The 19,017-nt window shown below is 33.7% G+C and overlaps 1 protein-coding gene across 1 annotated transcript in view; it reads right to left on the reverse strand.

The window, feature by feature from the left end:
* The window catches only part of LOC123551054 (uncharacterized), a 103,201-nt gene extending 89,793 nt beyond the window's left edge, over window positions 1-13,408 (reverse strand). Inside the window, exon 1 of the mRNA XM_053540525.1 lies at window positions 13,397-13,408. The gene's annotated coding sequence lies outside the window, so the exon portion shown is untranslated. The remainder of the gene's footprint in view (window positions 1-13,396) is intronic.
* Window positions 13,409-19,017: the final 5,609 nt, after the last annotated feature.

Below are 19,017 nucleotides of genomic sequence, written 5' to 3' on the forward strand. Positions count from 1 at the left end.
CGAGGATTTACTTCTTTTACTTAAATTTATATAAATATGAAAAAAAAAACACTTTAAAAATCTTTTTCCTAAAACCGTAAAATGTCCTGAGTTTGGCATGAGGTATTACATAGTAGTCCACTACCAAGCTATTCAAATTAAAAATTGGTCTATTCCGGAGTTTACTTGTTTAACTCATGTTGGAAAAAGTTTATTGTAAAACGTTTACGGCCCGAGCTTAGATTTATGTGTTGGTCGTGTAAAAAGTTCATTCAGATCATGTCCTCTGGATCGAAATTTGCCTTATCCATGGCGGTTATATGGTTTATATCGTTTTTCATAAGAAAAAAATGTTTGGTCATGCAAAATGATCATATAATCATATGTGGCATGCAACTGCACCCAGAAATGCGTAAAATTATGAACATTTGGATTTTAGATATCATTTGTTAAAACCAATACATGTATTGAATTATAAGCTGCATTCACCTGTTTCAGTTAGGCGAGAGATGTTGGATCATCACAGCATTCTCGTCATACTCTATACTACAAGATAACTACGCTGGTAGTCACTGCCAAATGTATGTGGTTTATGACTTTGTGAACATACAGACAATTCCGAAACTTAAAGCTTGATAAGATTTACAGAGACACATTCGCTTAATTTCACTTTTGGTTTATATATTATGGAGCTCGCCGACATTTTAAAGTCATCCAAAAATTCTGCGCCACATAAGCTGGTAACTCAAACTACTTTTTTATTGCTGGTTGATAAAACTATTCGTTCTTTTTACGTTCAATACACGCATTAAAGGGGTATATATCTTTAGCAGAAAGGAAGCGTGGGTTTGATGCTTTTTCATATTGTGCAGTTTTGCTAAATTTTAATCTCCAAAATAACAGTTTCAAACAATTTTATTTTGACGGTAACATCAAGACTCTCGTATAAATCAGACACTTTAATATAACACAATTGCAAACCATCAATTTAAATTGCTCTCTGTACAAGTGAAGAAATGAACAGTTTGACAAATAAAATATTATTTGTGTTGAGCGCTCATTACATTGTTGGCCTTGTACGTTCATCTCCGTCTGTGAGATGGATGAAATTTATTTTAAGCATAAAACGGAACCAAGCAAAATAATAGGAAACACGTTTTGACCGAGTCAGAAAATGAAATTTGCAACAACCATCTCACCTTTCAGCACAGGCTTAAGTGGAATTCTTTCATAGTAAAGCAAACGAATATATAACCCAATTCAAAGGGATTTATTTTTGGAAGGAAGCTATCTCTCAATATCAAAAGTTAAAACATAATTTTGATAAGGACAGAAGAACAAGAAACATTAAATCATGTGCTAGAATAGAATATGATTTGAACATGTTTCTTTTTATTAATTTAAGTTAACGAAGCTTTTTTATCTGTTCGTGTTTTATTGGTAATGTGTAGTTATTCTAGCATTCTAGCATAAAATTGCTATTTTTGTCACTTTTCGTGGGTGTTTTAACAGGCGAGAAAACGTGTGTTAACAGAAAGATTCTCGCGCTCACGTGCTGTTAAAATATGTTACAATATGCGCGTTCCATCAAACGGGCAAAGGGTAAACGCATTACGCCCCCAAAACGGATAATTCAAAAGTAAATGACGTCAACGTGATACAAAAATAACCCAGACATTCCCGCGCATTTCATGGTTGAGGGTAAATTCAATATATCCATTTATTAGTTTTTACACGTTTTATGCTGGAATAGCGCATTAACGCATGCTCATTGCTTGTTATAATATCTTCAGAATCCCTCGGGTACCCTTATACGCTTTCATATTATAATAAAAAGCAAGATGCAGGCTTTTGAAAAAAACTGTGAAAAATATCAAATAAAGTTTTATTAACATTGTATTACAGCCCAAATTATTGACAACATGAACCGATTTAGATCTTTCAACATCCACAGCAATAACATTTATTAGCTGCATGAAACTGAAATATTTTTAAAACCATTTCGAATTTCCATTTCTGAACATTTCTATCCGTATCATTTTACACTAAGTATTTAATTTGTTTTATCACTATCTTGTTTTTATTGTAATATAAGGAATATATGGTATCTAGTCCCAGTCTTCCTAGTTTGTGCCAATGGGTTTAAGTTACTTAAACAAAATATAAAAATATATTAAAAGGTAATGAAAATACTTGTCGAGTCCTACAAGAAAGAGTCCTAAGAATAGTGTTTGCCCACTTGAGCCATGTTGAGGCTAATGTGTCAGTAAACATATAAACTTTAAGGGATAAACGTCATCATTTTTAAGGTATCGATATCTTCACTCAAGCATGTTAACCATCTACAAAGCTAATGGTTTAATGGTTGAAAAGGCTTATTTTAGACTGAAACAGAGTCACATATTTATAAATTCTCACACGGAGCCTTCCCGTCTAATCAACATTTCAATATTTCATATTCTCTGCATTAAAATAAATCTCCTTAATCAATATTAATTTTATTACAAAAAACAACAACAGATGAAACAAAACCTTTTTTCGCAGCAAATAAAATTATCAGTATTATAATTAAAGCATTGCATGTCACAAACGGATCAACAGTAACCTTTGGTATGGAATATACGAGATATAAAACGAAAACTATGAATCAGTTAGATTCGCAACATGTGTATTGTTGAAGTCAGTTAAATGTGCCAAAAGCTGAAATTTGTTCTCAGAAATGGCCGTAGAAAGTTTCGCGCATACTCTTATATTAAATAATCAGATTGAAATGATTGTATTAGGAATATATGTTTATACTTGTACCAAGACGTATTCCAAATTAATTTCTGAAATACTTTTCGTTTAAATATACATTTCTGGTCTGTTAATTGCTTTTTGTTTTCATAAAATAGGAAACAGCAGCTGATATTTCTGAAAATCAACTCAAGAGATTTATTTCTGATTAATTCATAGCTTAGTGAGTACAGCCTCAACAAGCCAAATAAGTGCATTAAAAGCTGAACTGAATAACGGGTACTGAATAATTAAATTCAGATTGCGTCAGTCAAATCATTGTCAATGTTCTTGACATTTTCTGTATAATGTCTTTTATAACAAGTAAAAGTTATTACGTTATTCGTTTACCAGTTGAAATATGAAGTGATGTAGCAATCACAACTTGTCAAATTGAATTAGTCTTAAATAGTTGTGTATAATGAAAAAAAGTTGTTATATCTTCTGCTCCTTTGAGATCGTATAGAATTTAACTTAGATAGAATTGCGTTAAAGCCGGTGCTAGGGTCCATGAGAGATGTTTCGTATTTCATTACGTCTATTGAACAGACTCAGTGAAACCCAGTATGCTATTATATTGTTTAGTTGCGTTCTATGCTTCAAAACGATATTTTCACATTTTTTATTGTCAAACAACCATTAACAGTCAAAAATGGAAATAATAAGAGTTAATGCATTAGAAACAAGCTGTTTATTTTACTAATTCTGTTAGCGACATGTGTGTAATGGTGTAAAGTTTCATTAAGTCGGTTTCGTGCTGCAAAGGATTGGACCCTATTTGAATTGAATAATTCTAGAACTGTCTAAAGGCACTAAAAGTAAAACATAATAAAGCACGTAAATGTGACTAAATTGACTAAATTCGTCTGAACAAGCGTGCCTAATGCAATAAGTATATGAAATATGGTACAATGCAACTTTCATCCTAAAAGTTTACGCAAAGTAATTGCACACTCAATGTAAACTTCCGTTAGGTACTATGACTGACATGCGTTTTCTATTAATCGTGATCTGATGTTGCTAACTTTACAAAACCTAACGTTGAGAGACGATGCAAATAATGCAATTTAAAAAATCAGAATTCATATTATATCTGGAAACCGCCACCACTCGTGTGTTTTATTATTTATTTATATTTTTGTAAGACTTTAGTATTATATGGAAAGATAGTTGTATTCCCCGTATACATGTATCTAAAATATAAAGTCTTCAAATCAAAATCAAAGTTTTAAATAATGTAACCAGCTAAATTCACATGCATTAAACATATAAATGTGAACATAATATAACGTATTGGTCAGTCTCTGAGCCGACTGTGATAAAACATCTTCAGTACCCTCAACCTTTTATTTGCGAAGTAATACCTTGGGCACTTTGAACAAAACAAAGATTTTGTTCTGATATGAACAGTATAATATAATGCCTTCGAATTCAATGTATGCCAAACAATATTTTTTTTTAAAATTCCAAGTATATGGAAGAGTGAATCTTTTCTCATAAATGATAGAATATGAGTTATATATGTGTCATCAGTGACCTCTCTGCTGTTAAACATTTCGCTGACTAAACGTTTTAATATTTCTTGCATCATCTGGATTAAAAGTTTAAGTCACAAAACGACATAACAGTATTTTTGTCTGACTAGCTTCGAGAATTGATAGCTGATTACATAAAGTGAGAGAGGAGAGGCAAGCTGAGAACATACATAATGAAAATTGAATGATTCACTTCGGGTTGCTTCTATTAGATTATTGTCGCTTCCTCTGGTATTCTTGTGTAAACTTCTTAAATCACAAAAAAAGTAATTACAGTATCCGTTTTCCGCTTGAAAATGAAGTGATGTAACAATCACAATTTGTCATATTACATTACTGGAAGATATTCGACTGAGATCATTATTTAGAAACAGGAAATGCTCTTCAACACAACTTGATGCTATTTACAGTCTTCCGGATGGTATTTGTTAATTTAATCAGCTTGCGAATCAGGTCATTGCTCTGGTGCAACGGCACCGGGTTCAGATCAAAGGTGGGGAATATATGTTATATATCCCATAGAATTAATAGTCATGATACGCGCAAATGTCTATGAGTTGAACGCTAAATACATAAAAAAGACACTTAAAATATAAGCAGATATATTGACAATTGACAAAATTAGTCAATAAAGCTCCAATCTGTCGTGCACATACTTCATGCAATACAAAACCCTGTGTTGGATTTGGTAATATGTTTCTTCATGGACAAACAGTTTAGTTCTGTGACTTTAAATTACTTGTCTGTAACCATCATTCCAAGAAGAATGCCAAATGTATAAGGTCACATCATGATAAAGACTCATGCAAGGTTTTATGAATTTACATCAAATACATTTTGAGCTAGGCAGGTCATTATGTGAAAATGTGCATTTTTTACTATTTCAGAGACCATAACTTTGGAAATAGGGGATGGAGCCAGACGAAAAGTAAGAGATGCGCAAGTTTATATCATGATAAAGACTCATTCAAGTTTTCATCAATTTATATGAAAAACTTTCTGAGCTAGGTGCGTCATAAGATGAAAATTTGCATTTTTGACTTTTTCAGGGGCCATAATTCTGGAAATAGGGGGCAGAGGCAGACGAAATATAGGAGGTGCACAAGTTCATATCATGATAAAAACTCAGCGATGTTTAATCAATTTATATGAAATACTTTTTCAGCTAGGCGCGTCACAAGGTGAAAATGTGCATTTTGACTATTTTAGGGGGCATAACTTTAGAAATAGGGGACGGAGCCATCTATTTCATCTATTTATATCAAGTACTTTTTGTGCTAGGCGCATCACAAACGTTTTTTTTCTGCACGGACGCGACCAAATCTGTATGCTCCACCACTCATGGGGCGTGGGGGCACAAAAATGAACCACTTCTTCTGTGTAAATATATGTTCCTTAGATATTTAAAGCGAATTCTTACAAATATCTATTTTTTCTTGGTAGGATAGATTATGTTTGGCGCTGAAGATAATCATGTTGAAATCAATATAGACAACCTTCAACAAATCCGATCATAATTTATATGGAAATGATCATGGTACATTAATCGTTTTTGGCAGAAAATTAGAAACTCTGGCGTTGTTTGTCTTCTCATTCAATACAGTTGATAAATTGTTTCTTTCTGAGATTTACTTTCAATTATTATCTCAATCGGTATTTTGCTAAATTTTCATGTCTATGCTGATTTAATTAGTCCCTACATAGACAACCTATAGCTTTTCTTGGCTTATTGATATTAACGGCGGATGTTGAAGACAATATCTATTAAAACTATCAATCAACACTATTGTATGGGTAGGATCAGACACAGACCTATATCATTTGATACATTGTCTTCCTACAACATTCTTCTATGTTGGAAAACAACTAGAAATGGGAAATTTTCTATTCCATCAGAGCAGTATTGAATAATGTAGATATTGCCAAAATTTATTATTGATTGTTCAATATTACCTTACCTCACGCTTAGTACGCTGTAGTAGCGTATATATTGACAATATCTAAATACTGTTGTCTTTTTTTCAAAAAGGAAAGGTGAAGTTTATCTGGGGAATATGGTAGTACATGTATACCTTATTGTTTGTGGTATATGACAAATGTAGGTTTTTCAGTCGTATGAAAACGTGTCTGTTGTAAATCGGAAGGGTTCGCTTATTAGCAGAATGGAGGTTGTTTATCCTGAGGTATGTGGTAGTACATGTCTATCTTAAAAATATGCAAACTATAATATGTGAAGATCCTTTGGGAGCATATAACGCAACTATTTTACATATTAGCAGACCCGGTTTAATTGAGTCAGTTCATGAGAGGTAATGAACACCCCTCATGGCCTCTAGCATCGGCTAAAGCGGAATTCTGTCATAATAAAATTGAATGTTCTCAATGATCGCAAATGACCAGAAAATATATAACAACACTGAGTCCGAGTAAGGGAATGCTTTTCACAGTCGCAATATGACAATATGCGTAAGATCACCTATTAGCAACGTATGCAGGACAGGTCCCTTGAAGACTGTTCAACAGATTGTAAAATTTTAAGGACCGACCTCCTATGCAAGGCATGGTAATGTATGTCCTGACAATATGTGCATTTTTCAAATCTACAAATCTCTTGAAACTGTAGGAATTATCCGGACAAGGCTTGTATCAGTATTGCACCAACATCCTGTAAAATAAAAACGCTATTTTCCTAAAAATATTTAATCTAAAATAATTCTTTTTCCCAACATTTCGAACATAGTACGAAGTCAGGATTGATTACTTATAAAAGTGTTAGCACTTTGTATACAGACACTATCTTCTTTTTCATACTGTCTCTTAAAACAAATTAAGTTCAGAAGTATTTCGCCGGGGAAAGATTTATTCGTCACTAGAATGAACTGATCAGTTGGCAAACAATTTGTCAGTCTCAAAATGAATCCTCTGAGAAATAAAAACACACTAATTTCCACATTGTTGATAGACACAAGAATTTGAAGACAAGTGAGAATACATACATACATCTTTAAAAAAAATAAATATTAATTAGTTCTAATTCTTACAAAAGGTAAAATGTAAAGCAATGGAAATCAAACGTTTTTCTTCAAAGTTTGTGACACAGGAGGAAATTTTAACTTCTTTGGCGTGGTAATTTTAGTATTCAAGTGTATTTCTTTCCGCCAATTATTGACTACATACAAAAGATACATAGTTAAGGTATAGTTTAGGATTTACAGAAAAAAAGGTAAAATGGATAACATTTTATTTTGTATTGTGCTTTGATTAATGAGATTTCTTAACTTAGTGACAATAATCTGTATATGATATAATTATATTATTTCCAAATGAATGCCAATTTACATTTATATTGAATATTACAAAAGAGTATTGCGTGGCACTGTATATGAAGCCAAATATTCCATTTTTTCACCTGACCAAAATAAATCTCAGTAGAATAGCAGTCAATGAATATTATTCACATGAAAAGAAATTCAAATGGCATGATAAGACAAGTTCATACAAATAAAAACGGATTGTCAAAAGGATGCGGACAGTTCTTTTGCATGCATTCGACCTTAAATATAAAGGTGTTTTTAAATACTGAATACGATCTGAACCGGTGTGATTTATGAAGAAAGAAAGAAATGAAAGATTTAAATAAAACTTCTAATCGTTGCTGTAAACAATTCTGCATACATTCTTTTCTTGTAGTTCTTAACTCGTAAAGACACTTATACGGGATAGCGGTAACATAAGTATAATGTGTTAAGGCGGTGCCCCACTGTGTTCCTTTGTTTGTTCGTTTTGTCCTTATGTGTTGACTTTGTGTGCGCGCGTGTGTGTATGCTTATTGTTCGTCTTGTCCTTACGTGTTGGCTTTGAGTGTGTGTGTGTGTTGTTCGTTTTGTCCTGATGTGTAAGCTTTGAGTGTGTGTGTGGTGCACGCGTTTGCGTGTTGGGGGATTCGTTTTGAGGAGGCTGCGCTTTTAGTGCGTGGCATTCCCTGTTTGATATTTTTCTTTGTTTTTTTAGGTTAATTTCACTTAAGTCTTAGCTACAGTAAGTGTGCACCAGTATAACAAATTGATGAATGGAATTGCTTACAGGTTCGCACACACTAAAATGGAAACAAAAAAATATATGTTCTTGAAACAGACATACCAGGGCGACATCATAAAATAGAAAAAATGGAAACTCTTAAAGACACTGATTCTGGTATGCCTGGTATGTGGCCTATGGAGATGATAAGGTCTGCGTATTGGCGATAAGGGCCAATACACAAGTCGGGACCATTGGTAGACTTGCTTCTGTTTATCATAATAAGCTACTGTATAGCTACTGTGCAGTAAATAAATTGCAGGAGATATTTCTCACCTTTATAGCAAATCAGTTCTCACCTTTATAACGAGTTTAGAAAGTTTGATTGAATTAGGGCTAAATAAACAAAGTGATAAGATACAACAGTGTTTTTATCATATTTTTAATAAAGTAAGTTTTTTAACAATTACATCTCATTATTGCTGTTTTTTATTATCAAAAATATAAAAAATGCATTCAGGCACATAGCTTTTAGAAGTAATAAATTATTCTGTATTTTGAACAATGATATATCTTTATTGCTGGAATTTATTATACATAAAAAAAAGTTAACATTATTTAGACAACACAAGAGAATTAAGCAGTTTTAATATAATAACATCCTTCTGTTTATATACCTTCTTTATGTATTAAAAATGCAACTGAACATTTCTTTAATTTCTAATAAAATCCAGCAATTATCTTTTTTTTTTTCGTTTTTATTGTGTTACTTTTGATAAAAAGATCATAATCATTGAATAAACAAACTTGTAATTTCTCTTATTAAGTTTTGAATAATTATTTTATAGTGAGAATTGCTTTGCTATAAGAGTTATAATTTAATTGGCCAGGACATTACTCAACATGACTGAGCAATCAAAATTAGTATCTTATCAATTAAAATAATTTTGTGTACATTCTGAAAAAAGACTAAAAAAAACAACAGCATTTCAATTAATAAAATGCAAAACACAGGAAATAACCAATTTACCTGTAAGCAATAAAATTTATGATTCTCTATCAATAATTAGGCTACATGTCAAGTCTACAGGGGTTTTATGGACCCTTATCAGACTGGACCAGACAGGATCTTGTATATTGGGGATTAAAAAGTCTGGTATTTGGGGGGGGGGGGGGTCACTTATATAGGAGATTTTCTTTGCCTTTAAGTCGTCTAAGATTACAGACTGACGTAAGAGGAACTTTAATGAACATAACAGATAATTGTTCAACTTTCCATAGGTGTAACCGCATCAGTCAGCCAGCTCTTAGAAACCGCCTCTGTAGCCTAGTGGTAGAAGGTCTGCTTCGAGTGCGGGAGGTCGTGGGTTCGATCCCCGGCCGCGTCACACCAAAGACGTAAAACAATGGTACTAGTAGCTTCCTCGCTTGGCGCTCAGCATTAAGAGGATAGTGCTAGGACATGTCAGCCCGACGTCAGTATAATGTTACTGGGTGGGGTATCATGTCACGTGTCTACGGCGTGATATTCCAGTGAGGCAGCACTATAAAATTGGGCATTGTGCTCACTACTACAAGTAGACAACGTCGTTTATATGACTTAAAAATTGTTGAAAAAGACGTTAAACCCGAACATACACACACATACACGCCAACTATTAACTTAATTAATATAAACCAAACGTGTATTTCTTTTTGATTTGAATATTATTGATTTCATATCAGGGAATCAGGGAAAACATTAGCATGCATCTTCAACAATGGTTATCAGTATTGCAACAGCTGTCGGTTGAAACAACATGTATTAGTTATAAATTATTCTAATTTATTAGAACGAAGTCATTTGCAAATCTCGAGTTCACGACAGTTCTCAAATTTACGATTACAATTTCACAGCATAATTAGAAACATTAACTCGTGCAGGTATGTATCGGGCACGTTTGCCAATTAGTTCGACCACTTTTTATTTTATGTGACGCACACGTAACACAAACATGTTGATTTGAAAACAAAATTCAGTCGTAATACTTACACAATTCGTTGGCAGTAATAATCCGCACCGTATTCACACAATTAATACAGCATGGATCTCCAACACAAACTTTAAGTAGGAATGTATCTCTGACATATTTTCTTATTTGTTAACTTCTTTACAGCTATCTTAAGCTAATAATATTAAAATGTTTATCGGTTGACAGGTTTCGGTAATTAGTAGTGAATGTGACTACTTGAAAGGCAACGACGTTAAAACTAAAAGCATGCGTATCGGATATTGTATGATTCAATTTGCTATGCTTTTATCAAATTAGTGTAATGACCATTTCTGTGTGAATGTTTTAAGTAATTATATGATCTGTTTACCGCTTGCTAATAACATAATGTAGCAATCAGAAATTGTAAGTTTAAACTACCGGACAGCAAATGAGTTTGATGATTTCTGGGAAACAGGACTTTTACTTAAACATAGTTTGTTGGCAGAAAGAGTGCATTAGATTTATTGTTGAAAAATGGTTAGCAAATTGGTCTGAACACATCCAAGAAACATTATTCTTATTTAAGTTCATAGGGAAATAACTCAATTTCCATGGCCCACAATGTAATGTTTCCGGTCATGGGCCTTTCATAATGTTTAAACGTTTGATGCCATCTACTCAGAACTATCAAAAACCTGCAAGAAATGTACATTTTGACCGTTACATTTTGGTACTTTTTTCTCTTTGAACTCGGTTACCCAGAGTCCGGCAGTGATTTTTTTTCATGAAAATGCTCTACTAATAAGACATGCATAGTTCTCACACAAAATGAATAATTTCATATAATTTTAGCCAGTAATCTTGGATTTGAGTTTTAATTTAAAACGTACGATAGTTTTCAAACACATCCAACATATTTTACACCAATGGGAGATCATTTTACATAGTAAATATACACCACGGAATACCCTATACTTTTTAACCAATCGGAAGCCTCGTGTGTTACTTCCAGCTGACCATAAGATGTGATGCAGCAGAGCTATTGAAATAAACGCCGAAGCGTCAGTGTGCCACAGTAAATCAGACGGTCTTCGTATATGTAAAATATGTCACATAATGTTATAGTCAGATGCTCGGGCTAAATTTTTCCATTTTATATTACCGGACGCCAAGAAAACCCTAGTAATGCTTGGTTACCGGACCTTACAAATACGTAATTTTAATGTCTCCTTTATCATTTTATATCATCAACAAAAGAACTGTCATAATTTTGCTTAAAAAAATGATATTTTTTTTGGGGGGGGAATGCTTTAAAAATGTCCGCGTAATATGCCTTTCGCTATCAGGATGTCATTTACCGTAAACGCAGCTGTACTTAAACACAAACTGCATATCAACGACAATTGTCCATTTTTCCAGGAAAGTCATATGTTGCAAATTTGAATGCTGTTGCATTTCATCAAGATAACTCCCAAACATTGGAAATAATACAGGCTAGAATCTTTCATGGGCGCAGCCATTAGACGTTTCGTAAATTGTGTATCAAGCATGCTGATTGGACGTAGTACTTAGGTGGGCCGGTGGTCTAGTGGTAACACGCTTGACTGTCAATCCAGAGGTCCGGGGTTCGAATCCCGGTCCAGGCACTGGAAATTTCGGAGTTGCTCTTGAGTGTCTCCCACCTAACAAGAGGCCTGTACTGGTTCTTCCCAGGAAAGACGGCTTCGCGTGATTCGGTGCTATACACGGGCACGTTAAAGAACCAGACTGTCCAAAGAGCTAGGCTAAGTTAGCCGGACAGGCCTGTATCTAAAATGATTTCTCTCTATCTGCTCCGGGGGCTTTATCTCACTGTCCCTCAGATCGCTCTGTGTCTGTATTAGCAGAGGATGAATTTCGCGCCCTGTGTGGCTGCGTTTGCTATAAGTGAAGCGCCTTTGAACGTGTTTCTCATGAAATGGGCGCTATATAAATCTGGTATAATAATAACAATAATAGTACTTATCGGAAATTTTAATTGGTCGTATACGTCACGCGTAAGATATTAGTTTAAAAACAGAATTATAGGAGATCCCTGGTTTAATGATTATGACAGGCATTCTTTAGAAAACAAGACAATAGTCTGCTATGGCCTAACCATAGAGCTAACGTTGTATCTAAAGAACTTAGTTGACCTAATGCAATATCCTGGTTACTAATCTGTCGTATGTCCTATGCGTTCACTTCCTTATTTTGTGGAATCACTAGAAAGGTCCAAAAAGTGCACGAATGTGAAAAATACCTTTATTATTCATTATACTTACTTTTGTCAAGTACATGGTTTTTCTTTCACTTAAATGATTATGTTTTCATTACTTTTCAGTAAGTTAAGCCTTTGTGTCATCTAGTCCACATTGAAGTCGAGGGAGATGGCATATGGAGTGAAAAGAACGGAGATGTTTACCAAGAATCGACGCAATATGGAGTGAAAAGAACGGAGATGTTTATCAAGAATTGACGCAATATGACAAGACACGTGCTTATATTTATGGTAGCATTAAATATACTAGTACTTGAAACACTACAGATAATAACATTTGTAAAATCATTTATTGCCGATATGAAAATAAAGTTTCGTTTATGACTATTTGCTTCACTGAAATATTCACAGCATCAAACTCCCATATCTCTGCTCGAAAGGATGCGATGTAGTTCATTTGGCAATTTTACTGGTCAAAGAAGACATTGTTTAGACACCCAGACTATATTTCAGGCACTGGCAGGCATTTGTGTAGATACGCCAAAGTAATCCCCCACCTCCGAGATGTGAGTGGGAAGTGAGCGACCTTAAACTCCCGGTATCAAATGTCAAATATGTATTTTATAACTGGGACGTATTATAAAGGTCATAACAATTGCTAGTACAAAAGAAAATAGATACACTTTTTTATTTTTATAGACCTTTATTTAATAAATTTTTCAGTAAAAATCTTAAAGCAAACACACCCTGAGAATGGGTCACGTTTGCCTTCTAGTGGAATTTCATTAATCTTCAGGGATGCCTTGCATTTATATGTGCTGAATTTGGATAGAAGTATGTCAGGTACAAAAGAGACTGTTCAACAACAAATGTTTTACCAGGTACAGGTGGCGGTGTATTTGAGACTTCTTCATAATCGCCCATAGATTCATCATCAGAGGAATCTGGAAATAAAAAGTGATATATCTAACATTTGTATAACTTTAAGTTTTGTGAAAAATACATTTATTGTTATCATTCAGGATATAAAATGCGTAAAAGTATTTCGAAAAATTACTTGCCTTGAAAGTCATTAGTTTTCCTTTCAAACACATGCTTCTCTTTCACAGTCTGCTTGTAGAAATCAGGACTTCTAAGCCACGTAACATGGCAATTGTCCGGGGACATCCGGTACAAACACTTTTCAATGAAGCCAGTTTCACCACAATGAATATATTTCCTTTTGATATAATTTGCCTTTTCTTCTTCCCCATGCAAACTTCTCTCCTGTACCATTATCACATTCCAATGTTCCGCCAGGTATAAGCACTGTCTTGTAAGTCCTAGACTCCTTGTCCCTTACCCATGCAACAATCAAATCAATATCTTTAAATCCGAGTAGTTCAATCGGTCCTTCAACACAAGTAAGCATTGCACTCTTAAGGTAATTGTCCATTAAAATAATATCTTCCGCTGCAACGTCTTGAAAATGAATCACCTTCGGCAGCATCTTACAACGAACAAGTTCAAATAAATGATAAACCTTTGTATCATCCACTTCAGTACAGTTGATTCATCTCTCTCGCTAAAAATGTACGACACGTTTCCATAACTGCACTCTAAATATGTCAAATTCTCATTTGGTTGTTTGATCTTACGTACCTGTTCTAATGTAGCTGAAGGAGCAATCAGATTTTTACCAATACCATTTGGTGGCAAGGCAACGGTGTCTTCACCAAGAATTATGTAACGAGGCAGTTCACTCGGGAGCTAAAATAAAAACTCTTCAAGTGGAAAGGATGCAGCAATTCGTTGAAATTTCTGTAATAATTGAATGAGTAACAACAATTTTCTCTTAACTGAAAACCGTTATTAGGGTATACAGGTTACGTTAAAATATCTATAGCTTAATTATAAATTATGATATTCTAAGTCGCTAGAAAATAAGAGACATATCTGTTACTTTCATGAGGTCTTGTTTTATTACTTCATGTATTATTGTAAAATTGAGGAATAAATAATCAACAGGAAAACACTGCTCCAAAATCACAACCTCTTAAAACTGCAAATCACAGCAATTCACACATAGATTTACCAATCATCTTCAATGCAGAAAATGAAAGATATGTTAAAATACAGAAATACCCAAATTAAGTATATTGTGACTTTAAGAGAATTTTCTTAAAGATTTTGCTATTTATTAAAGGCGTTTTAACTGAATGACTTCCTCTTTGATCCTTAAGTTAATTTGCTGTACTAGATGGTAGATTCTTGAACTTCTGAGGGCTATCAGAGTTTACGTAAATAGTTATTTTGTGGTGATTCCATATCATACTTCCCACGGATTGTACGGAAGAATGTTGGAATGTGGGTTTTTGTTTGATTTACTACGCGAGTACAAGTCTGCAATTATTTTGCTTGACTATACTATGTTTTAGAAAAAGCATACTAAAATTTTATGATAAGATATCATATATAATCCAAAATGTTAAATTATGTTACGATTGAAATGCAAAAAAAAAACACAAATATAAAGTGTAAAGTTGGCTACGTGATCGACAAAGTGAAACATAATTAGCATTAAATGTTCAAAATTAGCTAAATAATCTTACGTGTGATATCGTCGTATATCTTCTACTGCTTCCAGGACGGTGCACAAATTTTACTTTGCCATGGTATTTCAGTGGTATCAAAAACTTTTCATCGACATATGTATCATGTTCGAGAACGTATTCTGATCCATTTTCCTTCTCTACAACATTTTTGTCGTAATACCGCAGAATTTTTATATGCCTGTACTTCACTTTAATCTTCTTCTGAAGCAATACTTCCGTGTTTCCTGATATTTTGGCACGAAAAATATCAAAGCCTTCATCATGTTTGTTCTCTTCGTATATTCTTACCACCATAGGTAAATTATTTGTCTGCAGAATTTCTGCTATTGTTTGCTTTTTATCTTCGAATTTCAGATCATTTGTCATTATGGTTTGATACAAAATATCACCATAATCTGTAAAAAACTTAAGTAGATTTGTTTATGCAGAACATCATTATGTTACACAGAGTCTATCTAAGATATCCTTAACATTATCCTATACTTCCTCCTTTGAAATATAGATAAATAAATTTAAATGCACTTGCTGTAACGTTATGCTATACGGTCGCTTTAAAAGGATGTCCTTTTTACAAGCTTTTAACGCACCTACACACCGTCATACTTCTGATTAAATTGCGTTTATATCAGTGGTAATTCGGTGTATTAGTTTTTTCCCCCAATAGTTTGGGTTTGAATATTCACAGAAGTTTCTGTGAGTTTATAAAGATCGAACTAAAACTGATTGAATAAAATAAGAAGATGAATAAGTGATTAAGGATTCTGCAACATTGCCATGTGCATAGGCAAAAAACTCATTAAGCTTTTTTTTCTTCTCTAAATATTCCCAAATAATATAAGGGGAGGATAGTTCTGATTTCCATTTTCAATTTTACATGTGACTTCAATTTTACATATGACTTCCGATCGGAAATATATTGATGATTTTTCTCTTGTGTCCAAATTTTAAAGGTCCACTAGTAAAATCCGAGTTAGGGTTAGGGTTAGAGTATCATATGAAAACCAGAGTTTGTAGTATGTTTAGTCAATCTCTTTTCAGAATAGTTTTGAGAATATAGATGAATATCTATCTTACACTTTAGAAACAATATGTGATTGACATTTACCTACATACACCTACATACACCGATTGATGTACATATTGCTACATGAATTCAATAAAATTTTATACATTAAACACTTTGTCTTGGCCTAATATATTTTTTGCGGCGCGTCTTTAAACGGACATTCGTTTCAATCAATTATAAAATCACGTGATCCCGAAGAATTTCCGATCGGTTACGGAAAAACGATAAACGCGAAAGTAGGACAAAATGACCACCCATGTCAGTCTAAGAAAATACAACAAAAAATCATTCGTTTCTCTGCACATGTTTTGACTTGAAGTGAATATTGCACGGCTATCGTAATGTTTAGATGTATATTTCAAAATGTGTAGTCTTTGTATGCTTTTTTATTTGTCTTTATTTGGTACCTTTAAACCTTAAAATATTAGATATCCTACAAAACATGATAACCTTTTGGTTTTATGACAAAACATATTTCAAACGCATATTTTTATAAATGATATTGAAGTTTTAATAATCATTTTATGCATTAACTCATAAACTGAATGTGTAAATTCCAGGAAGAAACACATGCATCTGTACTTGCTGGCAATGTTCCCGGGTCTTCTCCGACGATATGCTAAAGACGACGACAGGAAATCGGCAGCTAACTGCTCGCCCATTTAGTTATTCCGGCAGCAAGGGTAAATTTTAAAATCTGATCGATGACCAGCAGTTTCTGGCAAGAAAAGTTTGATATGATAAGGATATATATAATTCTTTAGGCATATGCGAAAAACTGACCGTACCCTTTGGCAGCCATGTTTTTTGACGAATAGAGTTTTGAAAACCTTAGTAGAGGATTACCATGGAATCATTGTGTGAACTTATTTACTCTGCCAAGAAGAAATTAAAATCTCCCATTGCATACATAAAAACAGAAGTGGCCATGTCGTCTTTATTCATTTAAAGTGAGATATTTTACAAAATGATAGTTCACCCTGAATGGGGATTGAATTCCACTAAAATGCACTATTTAAGGACGGCTGACTGTTCTATAATTCTATTTTCATCTTAATGTTTGAGACATGGCCACTTTACACCTGCAATTTTCACACTTTTGGTTTGAGATCAGAATGTTTCAAATGTAAATTTCCATCGTACTTCTCATTACTTTTCACTTTCATGTCTTTTGCGAATTTAAGTTTTAAAACACAGTAGGTGTATGTCCGTAGGACAAAGGTGTTCAAACTTCCTGTCAATGGACATGGTTTCATGACTAGGTGAAATATTTAAAAAGATATGCAACACAAACTTTTAAGTACTTCATGTATCTTTCACCTTTATCAAGGACCATAACTCTGGTCTTGTCCAGTAATTTTACAACCCTCTAATATGTTATGACTCTAGGTCAAAGCAAAGCACATAAACTTTCATGCCTTTAATTGATATTTCTGACGATGTTGAGGGCTATCACTCTGGTCTTGTAGAGTGAAATAAAACAAAACCTCTGGTGCAAACATTCACATACTGTATAATATTCTTACATACTTTAACGAGTATTGGTGAAATAATCTGTAGATAAATGCAACACAAACTTGTAAGAACCCTATGTGTATTTTCACTAAGTCAAGGCCCATGACTCCGTAATGGTCGAGTGAAATCTAAAAAAGAACACCACATGCACAACCTACGTGCTATTTAACAATCCACCTATGTTTTATGACTTTAGATCAAATATTTTTGAGAAATATGCAACACAAATATGTATGCCCTTTATGCATATTTTGAACTTATCAAAAGGTCATAACTCTCGTCTGACCAACAATAATACTACAAGCCCGGGTGCACTATTTCAAATAAATAATGATATTCTTGTTATGTTTCGTATGTCTAGGTGAAAAACGTTTCATTATACGCGCGACAACATAAACCTTTATGCCCTCCTACCGTATAGCGGGTTAATTCTGCGAGCAAAAACTTCTGCGGTTTTGCCCTAAAACGGGCCTGGTCTTTTTTTGCGTTTTTCATTTCTGCGACCTTCAAGAAAAGTAGGAATAATTTTTGCGGTTTGCATAAACTAGAAATAAATTCTGCGCATGGGAAATAGCTACCGCATTTACTACGTCATAATTAACGACTCAAATGCATATCGTTCTCGTCAGTTACGTCTTAGTGGCATTATCTAGGAAAGTGAAGTTGGCTCAGCTGATTTATATTTAAATCTGATGTGCATGATCAGAATATTTATTCAGAGTTAAAAATAAATACTGTAGGTCTAGTACCGGTAATTCATTTTTGAAAGACATTTTCATAAAATGTAACACTGCTGGTAGAAAAATTTACGATTCATTTACAAATATATACAATATCTATTTAATTTTCCCAATCTTATATAACGTTTGTCAAACTTTTCATAAAACTAGAGCGTTTTGTGATATACACTTGTAAAGATTACACGCCCGAAATGGTAACCATTCATTCGTGGACAATAGATTGATACAATAACAAAAGCAATCAACCACAATCGATACGGCGTTAAATTGATGGCAGACAAAAAACTCTTGAGATAAAGATAACGGGTCATTATATTAAGCGAAATATCAAAGTTAGGTTCTGCATTAAAAATTCTGCTGATAGTTTAAATGTGCAGAATTTGTTTCTTCATGACAGCCTCGACCTGCAGAATAAGCAGAAATAAAAACCCGCAGAATTAACCCGTTATACGGTACCTCAAAGGTCTATGATTGTAATTTGGCTTAACGAAATCTCAAAAAAAATCTCTAGGTGCACTCCTTCACATGCTTAATAATATTCCTGTGATGCTTCATAATCGCAGATCAAATACTTTTTGAGATAC

This window comes from Mercenaria mercenaria, chromosome 4 (assembly GCF_021730395.1).
Source record: "Mercenaria mercenaria strain notata chromosome 4, MADL_Memer_1, whole genome shotgun sequence".
Classification (NCBI taxonomy): Eukaryota; Metazoa; Mollusca; class Bivalvia; order Venerida; family Veneridae; genus Mercenaria; species Mercenaria mercenaria.